This window comes from Plecotus auritus (genome assembly GCF_963455305.1).
Source record: "Plecotus auritus genome assembly, chromosome: 3".
Taxonomy (NCBI): Eukaryota; Metazoa; Chordata; class Mammalia; order Chiroptera; family Vespertilionidae; genus Plecotus; species Plecotus auritus.
The window spans coordinates 174,678,232-174,690,676 of record NC_137772.1 but is presented as its reverse complement, the minus strand read 5'-3'; positions in this window follow the sequence as shown (position 1 = coordinate 174,690,676).

Below are 12,445 nucleotides of genomic sequence, written 5' to 3'. Positions count from 1 at the left end.
GTGAGGACAGGCAGGGGAAAAGTCCCAGATCATCATTTGGGGCCTGATAGACTGGGGGCTTGGTGACTGAAAGGCACACTTTAAAGTGACAACCTGCCATGTGGCTGCCCCTGATCCCGGCAAGGTCTTCAGCGTTAGCTTATCAGCCAGGTGGACTCTGCCTGGGCCAGGGCCAGAGCTCCTCTCCCTCCAGCCCAGGCACTGGGTGGCCATGGAGCGGGGTGGCTTGGTGGGGCAGGGTTTTGTGAGGGAACTTAGGGTCCTAGGGAGAGGCGGCCACAGAAATATTGGCTGGTTTCCTTTTCCCAGGAGGCCACAGGGGAGTGTGTGTGTTGTGGGGGACAGGTCCCCCACCTGTCAACCCGCCAGAGCATAGTCTCGGCAGCCTTGGGCTTGTGGGGAGATGGAGCTGGGAAGGAGGCTGTCAGGCACTGGAGAGCCCCAGGAGGACCCTTGGATTCCCCGTCTCAGGGAGGGCCCCCTAAAACACCCCAACTCACTGCAGGCAGGGCAAGCCTAGGGTGGCTTGGGAGGTGAGTGTGCCCCTAGGTTCTCCATTTTGTACTCACTGTCTGTGGCTAAGAGGAGAGGGAAGGCAGCAGGAATGCAGGCATCCTGGCCAGGTCCTGTCCCAACAGGCTGGGTGGGAGGGCTGGGCTCCCATGAGGGCCCACATGCTCGTCAGCTCAGCTTGTAGCTAAGCAGCCTGCGCAAACAGCAGAAACACACCGAGCGGCCCCAGTGTGCGTGCACATGTGTGAGCCTGCGCAGGGGCCTCGAGGCTCGGGGGCTCATTGCTTCATACACGAACAGGAGCCTTTCTTGTTACTTTAGTGACGGTCACACGCAGGCCTGAGGGTGGGGGTTCTGCGTGCTGACGCTTGCTGAGCGCTTACTATTACCAGGCCGGGTCCACTCACCCTGACAACCCGACAGGCACCCAGATTACCCACTTTTATAGATAGGGAAACTGAGGCTCTGAAAAGCTGCACATACCCAAGGTCACAGAGCAAGTGAGTGGTAAAGCCGACCTATGGTTCCAACTGAGGCCTTTCTGACTCCAGAGTGTGGCTTTACCCCCAGGCATGTGTGACGTGTGTGACGTGTGTGCACGTGAGCATCGCCTAATGGGTGTGTGTGTAGATGTGGGGTTTCATGGTGGACCTGCATTGGTTTGTATCTGTCTAGGGATGCCTGTTTGTGCGTGTGGATACCTGTGTACCAGTGGAGGTGTGTACCAATGCTCATGTGTGAGCATGTGACACGCATTGTGTACGTGTATGTGTGTATGCGTGTTTGCATATGTATGTGTGCAAGCGCACCAGCATTCATGTGTGCATATGTGCACATGCTGTGTGTGTGCATGGATGCCTGCGCATAGCTGTGCGCCTGTGCACGGTCCTCTCAAAGGCTGAGCTGGCTCTCCAGCTCCCCACCTTCTTCCCAGGCTCCTGACTCAGAACATAAATCAGCACCATGCAGGGTGTGTGATGGCCGCGTAGGTGGCACTGGAACCTCTGAGGATTTGAAGGAAGGGCATGTTGGAGAGGAATAGGATTGGCAGGGATGGGGCTGAATGAGAGAAAGGCAGATGGTATGAGAGGGATTAAGGCTGGGGGCGGGAGCCAACCTGGGTTTTCTTCAGCCCCCAAGCAGGGGCAGAGGACCCACTGTGGACTGGCCCAGAGAGCGCTGGTCCTGCCCTGTCTCCTCTGCCCACCCCTCTCCTAGGGAACTTCTCCAGGGAGCCTACAGGAGAGTCCCAGGGCCCGCAGGGCGGGTCTGTGGCCTGTCCCAACTTCTGTGTGTGCCAGGCAATCCCCCCTCAACCCCTGAGGGGATTGAGGGGTGACAGAGGCTCTAGGTGGGACTCCTCTGTGGTTCATGGGTATGGGGGAGAGGGCTGAGGCCAAATTCTAGCCTCAGGAACTACACATTGCACCACCCTTTTGCACTGTGCTCTACGCTCCTGCTGGGCATGGAGGTGCAGGCGGAGCAGCGGTCAGCAGGTGGCGCGCGGGGTCCGCGGATGGCGGGGAGAGCATTGCAGGCGGGAAAGGAATCCAGAGGGTGGGGATGAAAGACTGGTTCAAACAGACCCACCTGCAGGTGAGGGTGGGAGTTGGGGTCGGACTTTGCAACAAGAGGGTCAGACACCCCGAGGGACAGATATACACCCCGTCCTCCAGAGGGACAGATTTCCAACCCCCCCCCCCCCACACACACTAATAGAATCACAGCCCCTCAGAGGGACCAGCACAAAAGGACAGCTCCCTCCTCCTCCTGAGTATTATGGGCTGTTGTTTGATGGCTCTGGGTGAGCCAAATATGGGCAGGAGGGACCGCACTGGCTTGACAGGGTGTCCTGGGCCTTTGTGCCTGTGAGAAGAGGGCAAGGGCTCTGGAGGCACACAGGCTTGAGATCTGATTCCAGCTCTGCCTTGGCGTGACCCTAAGCAAGCCCCTCAACCTCTCCTGAAATGGGGGCGATGTCTGGTAGGGGCCAAGCAGAGGCATGGGCACACAGAGTGGCTGTGGAGGTGATTACAAGCTGCCAGAGCCTCCTCCACCGTAAACCTGCAGTTTCTTTCTTTTAAAAAATATTTTTATTGATTTCAGAGAGAGGATGGAAGAGGGAGAGAAAGACAGAAACATCAATGATGGGAAGGAGTCATGCCCCACACTGGGGATTGAGCCCACAACCCGGGCATGTGCCCTGGCCTGGAACTGAACCGTGACTTCCCTGTGTAGGCTGGTGCTCAACCACTGAGCCACGCTGGCTGGGCAGCCTGCAGTTTTTTTTTTTTTTTTTTAACAAATAGTACTTAATGAGCACTTACTAAGTGCCACCCCTTGTGAGGTACTGGGGATACAGTGATGAGCCAGTCACATGGGGTGGCATCTGTCTTAAGGAGCTGGCATTCTAATGAGGGGCGAGGTGTCCAAGGGCTTGTCGAAATGAAAACTACCCCCTACCCTTTGATTCTTTGAGATGGAAATTATGGGGTAAAAGAGACCGGCAAAAGAGGCCTTTCTCTCTTTTATTTCTTGTCCGAGGCTGGGCTGGGAAAATTCAGGTCTTGCTGTTCTGCTCTGGCCTCTGCCTCTCATCACAGAAGTCAGATCCCGCGACTCTCCACCCCAAACCCTCCTTCTTAGTCAAATCTGAAGTCCAACAACGACCCACGATGCGGCACCGTCTGGGCCCCACCTCTGACCAGTCTCCTCCTCCGGCGATCCCGTCTTCCCTCCGCAGCAGCCACACTGGCCTCCGGGCAGGGCTTTTGCCTTTGCTATTCCCTCTGCTTGAATGCTCGTCCCCAGGCACCCACGTGGCCTGCTCCTTCACCTCCTCCTGGGTTTTGATGAAATGTCCGCTTCTCAGTGAGACTTTCCCTGAGCTTCCCCAACACCCCCTCTGCACGTGTCTCCTTTATTGTTCTCCACAGCTTTTATTATTGCCATTGGGCTGACTCTGTCTTGTTCAATGCATTTCTCTCTTGTCTGTCTCCCCAAAAGACTAAACTCCATGTAATCAGGGGTTTGGGCAGATTTGTTCACGCTGTATCCCCAGAGCCGGAAGCATGCCTGGCACACAGTAGGCATTACTGCATATTTGTGGAGTGGGGGTGGGGGCTGGCTCCGAGGTGGCAGGTATCTTGGGGGTGGGGCTGGTGCAGGGAGGAGGCTGACTAGAGGCTGCAGCTGAGCCACAACTGGCACCAACCTGGCAGGGGTGGGAGGACGGAGGTGGGGGGTGAGGCGGAGGAGGAGGCAGGAGGATTCTGGTTCTTTCTTGCTCTCTTTGGGATGGAAGATGAGTGGCCATGGTAACAGCCACCAAATTCTCATGCCTTAGTTGGGACAAGGAGAGGCAGGTTTCTCCCCTTGAAAAAAATTAAAAACGTGAGATAAAAATCCAGCAATCAAAGGAGGGGGACATGGTCTTCCTCCCTCCCTTCCTCTGATCTTCCTTCCTTCCTTCCTTTCTTTCTTTCTTTCTTTCTTTCTTTCTTTCTTTCTTTCTTTCTTTCTTTCTTTCTTCTTTCTTTCTTTCATTTCCTACACCATCACTCCCATCTCTGAGAACCATTCTCTGCTTCTGAGTTTGCCTATTTTTTTGAATTTCCACATATAAATGAGATCGTACAGTATTTGTCTTTCTCTGACTTATTTCACTTAATGTAATACCCTCAAGGTCCATCCATGATGTCGCAAATGGCAGGATTTCCTTCTTATGGCTGAATAGTACGCGATTGTATATATATTCCACAATTTAAAAAAATATTTTTTATTCATTTCAGAGAGGAAGGAAGAGGGAGAAAGAGATAGAAATATCAATGATGAGAGAATCATTGATCAGCTGCCTCCTGCATGCCCCCTACTGGGGATCAAGTCCACAACCGGGGCATATGCCCTTGACTGGAATTGAACCCAGGACCCTTCAGTCCACAGGTTGACGCTCTATTCACTGAGCCAAACCAGTTAGGGCTATTCCACAATTTTAAAAAAACACCATGTTTTTAATTGTTTTCAGAGAGAGGAAGGAAGGGGGAGAGAGACAGGAACATCATTGATGACAGAGAAACATCAATCAGCTGGCTCTATATTCCACAATTTTTTAAACCATGCATCCATACATAGTTATTTCCATGTCTTGGCTATTTGTAAATAATGCTGCAATTTACATGGGTGTTATCTATTAGAGATGGTGATTTTGTTTCCTTGAGACAACTAACCAGAAGTGGAATTGCCGGATCATATGGTAGTTCTATTTTTAATTTTTTTGAGGAACCTCCATACTGTTTTCCATAGTGGCTGCACCAATTTACATTCCCACCAACAATATACAAGGGTGCCCTTTCTTCACACCATCACCAACAATTCTTTCTTATCTTTTTGAGAATAGCATTCTAACAGGTGTGTGGTTTTGATTTGCATTTCCCTACTAATTCGTGATGTTGAGCACCTTTTCATATACCCATTGGCCATCTATGTATCTCTTTGGAAAAATGTCTATTCAGTTCCTCTCCCCATTGTTTAAATTGGATTTTGTTTGTTTTTGTTTTTGGTATTGAGTTGTATGAGTTCTTTATATAATTTGGATGTTATCTTCTTATCAGATATAAGATTCACAAATACTTTCTTCTATTTAGTAGGTTGCTTTTCATTTTGTTGCAGCAAATGCTTTTTAGTTTGATGTAGTCTCGTTTGTTTATTTTTGGGAGGATGTTGGTTGTTTCTGAAAACGGGTCCCAGCAGGGGATTTGCAGGTGTTACCCACACTCCACCTGGGGCACAAGTGGAAGTCCACCTGGGCCGCGGTCACCTCCTCAGAACAATCTCCAGGCCTTTACGTCCCACCTCTTCCCAGTAGAGGGAAAGCATCTGTCTCCATCCAACCCCCTTCCCCCATGTCCCAGAACCAGCCTCCTGGGGCCCTCGCCCCAACTCCTGGGTTGGGAAAGGTCCCTCAGCTCTAGGCTGGTTGCCCTCCCTGTTTATTAGCCTCCAGAATACCCCCCTCCTTTTTTTATGCTTTCAGCATCTACACTACCAGTTCCTCACATCGAATCCCTGTTTGAAACACCAAGCCGGTTTCTCTCTTCCTGACTGGTCCCAACTGGTACACTAGCGAAGGAAAAGTCAACAAGACGAAGCAGGCTGCGCTGAGTGCTAGGAAGAGCACAGGCCGGTAATAATAAAGCAGGAAATAAAAGTCATGTGGAGTCGTAGGGGCTATTGCAGATGGGCAGGTCTCTGAGGAGATGACATTTGAGCTGACAAATGAGGAGCCAGAGCTGGGGGCGGGGTGAGTATTCCAGGTGGGGTCAGGGTCTGAGGCCTGTGGCTGCCCCCTCAGGGGAAGGAGCTGAGCCTGGCCCTGTGGGAAGCGGGGGAGGGGTGGAGAGATGGCTCAACCTGTGGCCCCAGCTCTGGGCTCCTCTGAGCACCTAGTCCCAATATCTGAGCTAAGAGTGTGGGGACCTGAGTTCTGGGTTAAGCGCTTGGAAATACAGCCCCTTCTCCTCCGCTGGGGAGGGGAAGCTGACACGGCTCAGGCTCCTAAGAAGTGCTGGTCTCGCCAAGGCTGGCAGAGGGCAGTGGCTGCCACGGTGCAGCCGGCCTGGCAGGCACTGATCTTTCCCTAATGGAATGTGGGCGGTCAGCTTCCCGGGGAAGGGAGGGTTGGGCCACCTGTGTACCTTTCTAGTCCTCAGCTGCCCCAGGCCTCTGAGTCTCTGAGCCCTGCCTCTCCTGGATGGGGCGGGGCGGGGCGAGATGTAGGTGAGCCTGGGCAGGTGGTCCTTCGTAACCACTCCCCTGGCATAGGGGAAAGGCTCTCACAATGAGCATGTTTGCTGTTATTGTTATCTTTAAGCACTCACCTGTGCCGGGCACTGTGCTGGACTCCTTTAACGAGCCTCATCTCTTCTGCAGGCGTCCTCAAACTACGGCCCGCGGGCCACATGCGGCCCGCCGAGGACATTTATCCGGCCGGCCAGGTGCCCCTGCCTGTCCTGCTTAGCAGCCGACTGGTCCCGGGCCCGCAGTGTGCATAGGAATTTGTTCATAGTTTTTTTTTTTAAACTATAGTCCGGCCCTCCAACGGTCTGAGGGACAGTGAACTGGCCCCCTGTTTAAAAAGTTTGAGGACCCCTGCCTTAAAGCTTCACAACCATCTGTGAGGCAGGTACTTTATCTCCGGGAGGTTGCCCAAGACCACACAGCAGAGAGGCAGCAGGCTTGTTAGCCGTGAACTGAGGTGAGCAGGGAGGGGACAGCAGGGATCTGCAGAAGCACCCATCTCTCCTCTGTATTTTACAGGCGAAGAAACAGCTGCGGAGAGGGGAAACACCTTGCCCAAGGTCTCCTAGGAGCACGCGGCTGCTGACCACAACAGCGGGGACTTGGTTCAATAGGGGACCGTGAAGCCCTTAGCCCCTTGAAGGCAAGGACCCCTTTATTTCCTCCTCCCTCCCCCACTGTGCCTAGCACAGGGTGCAGCACAGAGCGGGTGCCCCAAAAATCCTTCATGGTGGGTGAAGTTTTCATCCCTTAGAAGCTGCAAGCACCTGCCATTCATGCCGTCATTCATCTATCCAGCATTTAGTAAGCACCGACTGCGTGCTTGGCGCCCTGCTAGACACTGGGTGCCCAGCTGAATGAGACACAGTCCCTGCACACAGGTGGCTTATCTCCTGGGGGGCTGAGGGGTTATCGCACATTATAACACGGGCTCCCATAGTTTTCCACCTTCTCAACTCAGGCTTCCGCAGCCCGTGCTTGGTGACATACAGCCTGCTCTCTGCCCAGGCTGGAGGCTGAGCAAATCTGCTCCTCCCCAGGCCATTTCCCCTCTCTTCTTCTGTGCCAGCCCGAACACCCCCTCTTTCCAAGCCATCTCCATCCCCTCCTCCAGGAAGTCCTCTTGGACTAACCCCCCCCCCCCCCCCAAGCTGATCTGCAGGTCCCAGTGCTGAGGGCTTGAGCTCTGCCCAGGTATCTCTGGTTCTATCTGTCTCTCTATTTCTGTGGGTCTTCTCTTAGCTCCCCCGCTCCTTTAGCCTCTAGAGCTGCCCAAACGCAGGGACTACTTCCCTTCTAGCTGTTTTCCTCAGGCCTAAATAAACCAGGGGCAGGGACAGGAGGGGAGGCCGTGCAAGCAACCCCCAGCACACAGGGCCTGCCTTTGGCTCTGGCCCTGGACCCCCTTAGAGGAAGCTTTCTCTGGAGTTACCGGGTTACTGACTTGCCAGTCCTGCCCAAGATCTCTGAGCCCTGACCTTCTATGCTGAGCCGGGGGACACAGGCTGGGCTGAGTTTAGGGTACCTGCTCAACCCCACCACCCTTTGTGTTTGCAGGTGGGGCTCCAGTCTCCACTTCACCTACTGCCAGGTTTGGTCATTTTCACTGCCCTATGGCAGGCAGTCTGCAGGTAAAAAATGGTTCCGTGGAATCAACATGCTTCCTCTTACTTGCTGGGTGACCAGAGTTACAGTGCTTGGCCTCCCCGGGCCTCAGCTAATGACACCTGTTCTGCCGCCTCACAGTGGTGAGCAGGACCAGAGATCGAGGAGAACAACCCAAACCCAGGAAGGGCCTTACTTTTGTTGTGCTCAGAGCAGGGGTGGCACCCTTGTACTGGATTGCTCCAGAGGGCAGGAGTGGGGAGGAGGAGGAAGGAGGGAGCTGGCACAGGAGCAAGAATCAGACTCAGCCTCCCAGAGATCTACTCAGATCTGCCAGCAGGGAGGGGCAGGAGAGTGTCCTTGTTTAGTAGGAACATTGTGGTGGTCCCCTCCCTCCCTCCCTCCCTCCCTCCCTCCCTCCCTCCCTCCCTCCCTCCCTCTCTTCCTTCCTTCACTGTGTTCCTTCAATGTGTTAGGCATTGCATTAATTACTTTCATGGGACATTCAGGCTAGGAGACCTCAGTTGGGGAGGTACATTATTCATTCATTCATTTTACATTTATTTAAAAAAATATGCTTTTATTGATTTTTTTTAGAGAGAGAGAAAGGGAGGAAGGGAGGGAGGGAGGGGGGAGAGAGAGAGAGAGAGAGAGAGAGAGAGAGAGAGAGAGAGAGATCAATTCAAGAGAGAAATATCCATTGGTTACCTCCTGCACGCCCCCTACTAGTGATCAAGCCCCAAACCTGGGCATGTTCCTTATCGAGAATTGAACTGGCAACCTTTTGGTGCATGGGATGATGCCCAACCAACTGAGCCACACTGGCCAGGCATTCATTTCACATTTACTGAAAACCTACTATGGGCCAGGCACTGTGCAAGGCCCTGGGGACGTAATGGGATCCAATCCTGCCCCCAAGGAGTTTAGATTCTTAGGGGTTAGAAGGCACAAAAATAGACAACTGAAGCATGATGAGGGAATCCAAGTACAGAAATAGGCGTTGGACGAATGTAATGTCTCCCTAAGCCTCTACAGCAGAGCCAGGCACAGACTAAGTGTGTGCTCAATAAATGCTTGTGACATGAATGACCCATGTTTGGAGGAATTTCTAAATAACTTATGAGTCAAAGAATGAGATCATTTTAACTAAATGCTAATAAAAATGCTACATTTGAAAATGATAGGAAGCAGTCAGAAGGGTATGTAGAAGGAAATTTATGGTCTTCAGAGTATCTTATATTAAAAAAGAAGAAGGATGGAAAATTAAATCATTCAACTCAAGAAGTTGAACAATGATAAACATAATAATTTCAGCCTGGTGGCATGGCTCCGTGATTGAGAGGCAACCTATGAACCAGGATGTCACAGTTCGATTCCTACTCATGGCACATGCCCAGGTAGCAGGCTTGATCCCCAGCGTGGGGTGTGCAGGAGGCAGCCAATCAATGAAATGATTCTCTCTCATTATTGATGTTTCTATCTCTCTCTTCCTCCTCTCTGAAATCAATAAAAATATGTTTAAAAAATATAATTTCAAAGAAAGTAGAAGGAAGGAAATAACAATCCCCACCTGAGGATATGGTTACTGATTTTAGAGAGAGAAGAAGGGAAAGAGAGAGAGAGAAACATCAGATGGTTGCCTCCCATACATGCCCCTATTGGGGACGAACCTGAAACCTAGGTATGTGCTCTGATCAGGAATCGAACCCACAACCTTTTGTTGCGCTGGACGTTGCCCCAACCAACTGAGCCACCCAGCCAGGGCAATGTGTTATATATTTTTGACTGTGAAATTCAGATTCAGAAATTCAAATTAGTATTTATAAATTCAAAATTCAGAAATTAGAATAGAAAATAGAATACAAAACACAGATAAAATAAGTATAGAGCTAATTGGCTCTAGGCTCCTCCTGGATAGGAATGTGGTTTATTCACCCGGCTCTCCTGAGTCTCAGGAGAGCCAGCTCTAGGCTTACTTGCCTGTATTTGGTTTACCAGCCAGTGGGTTGTCTTTAATCCATAATATCTGTTGTAATGACAATGACAACATCACTAATAATCCTTCACATTTGTAGAGCTGTTCAGAGTGCTGGAAGCAAGAGGTGTGTTATTGCTGATAGGAAGGAACATAACTATTGTCAGATCCTCAAATGCCCTATTACGTAAGTAGGGAAGGTGTATGCTCCATTTTACGGATGAGGAAACTGAGGCTCATATTTCTGAGGTCTCAGTGCTTCAAAGTCCCTTCTTTGCCCCCAAGATCCTTGTCTTTGAGACACAGGTTCTTCCTTCAGTCTGATTCCTGGTTTCCCTGCACAAGCCCCTCTCTTCTTTGACCTTCATCACTTGGCCAGGAAGTCCAGAATGGCTATCTTGAGTAGAGAAGTTCTCTCTCAGGTTGACTGGAGCTTCCTGAGGTGGAGGGGTGGGGAATAATTGTAGGTATCCTAGCACAGGGCTGGGCTTGGAGAAGGACCTCAATTCTTGTCTGTTGATCTAGAATTTGATGTGGCAGGATTAGGCCTGTACCCATCAGAATAGGTTCTGGCCAACCCCTAGAGTTGTGTTGAGAGGGAACCCGATACCACTTGGGGGAATACCTCATTTCTATGCTTGCTAAGGCAGCCACATGGTGCCTGGGCCTGTCAGGAGGCCCTGGGAATGTAGGTCAACACTGGTGCAGCCTCCTTGTAGGATGGTGGGGCAGGAGACCTTTTGTGTCCAGGTTGTATTGGCCTGAAGAAGTAACTAGGCACCTGACTCCCTTTCCCCATAACTGGAGAATTCGCAAAGTCCTGTGGTCAACTTGTTTGACTAGCGACTGACCAATCCCAAGAGGGGAGATACAAATAGACACATAGCTTTAGCCGTGAACAGATCTCAGTACTTTATTCATCCCTTGGCAGGGAGAAGGGGGCTTTGCCCCAAGGTGGTCAGCCAGTCGGGTGGGGTGGCTAGGATATGTTATCTATTCAAGTAGTATATAGCACTGATTATGCAGAAAAGGAAGGGAAGCAATAAGTTAACAGCCACATAAGTTATGAAAAAATAATATATATATTTTTTATATATCTTGTATCCCCACTGAAGATTTGCTCCCTTGGAAACCAATAAATAGGCAGAGAAAAAGCAGCAATCAGCACCCTTTGGGATCTCAGGATGAGTGTGTCTGAGCCTGGGTCAGTAGCCCTTCAGCGCCCCCGACAGGCCTGGAAGACCTGAGCCCTAGGAGGAGCCACGGCGTCCAGGAAAAGGAGATGCATGAATATAAAGACTGGGGCTGGATGAGGAGGGGAGCAAGGGGCAGGTAGGGAGGAGGGAGGGAAAGAGAGGAGGGGGCTTGTGGAGTGGGAGGCTAAAGCTGCCAAGATCTCCTGCAATCTACAAAGATAAAAGCCAAGAGGAAGAAAGGGGAGTACCCCTCCGAGCCCCAAATCCTGTCGGATGCAGAATTTCTCTTTGGTTGTCACTGGGGCTCCCTAGCCCGACCGACTGACCACAGAGCTCAGAAGGTCCCAGACTGTCCTGGACTGTGCCTTCATCATGGCCCCGCCGGAGTCAGGGGAATGGACATGGAGGGTGGAGGGCAGGTGGGGAAGAAAAGGAGGAGCTCTAACTCCACAGGTATGGGGTGTTCCTGGGCTCCTCAATGAGTGCAGAGGAGGGCAGAGCCAGGCTGCTTGGCTTGATGGGGAGAACAGAGACGCTGAGAAGGGATTCATGGGAAATGGGCCTAAGGTTTCAGGACAGGGGTGGGGCTAGGGGCTGGTACACCAAAGCCAGGTTTCAGGCTGGGAAACACCTGGGCAGGGGTGGAGATGTGGGGGAGGGGCAGAGAGCTGAGATCCCAGGCAGGGTGGTGAACCCCAGGATGCAGGGAGGGGAAGGGAGGATCTGATTCTGCTGCCTGGTCTCAGGCTGCCGTCCAGCCTTCCCCCACCCAGGGAGTTCATCATGGCAAGAATAGCTTCTGGAGAAGGTGCTGGGAGCTGCTTGGGCAGCCTGCCCATTTCTGTGTGACCTGCTGCAGGAGGAGGGAGGGCACAGGTGTCTGGGCTGATCTCAGAGGTCCAGGCTCAGGTCCCAACGCCCAGGGAGCCTCCTTCCCTCACTCTCTAATACTGTCAGATCTCTGGGGAGCCCAGGTGGTGCAGTTTTGATTCATCCAAACTCCAGATACAGGGAGGGGGTAAGCAATCCTCACTGTCCCTGGTCCATGGCTGGGACTAGGTGAACGAGGGCACCTGCTTTGCGCAGAGGTTGAGGCGAGGTGAGGCAAGGCTTGAGATGTGAGTTTAGGGCAAGAGTTGGGCAAAAGGGTCAAAGGGACCTGCTCAGAGCCCTCTGTTGGGGAGGAGTCTCAGAGGCGCGAGGAGGTGGAGATGAAACTGACCCCAATTCCAGCTTACCCAGTCAGGAAACCTCTGGCCAGAAGGGTGGGATTGTGAGATACTGATGCGGAGTGGAGTGACTTTGAAAGGTGGTGACAGTCCTGTCCCAGCCCGGGCACCCATAAGAAAACACTCATTGT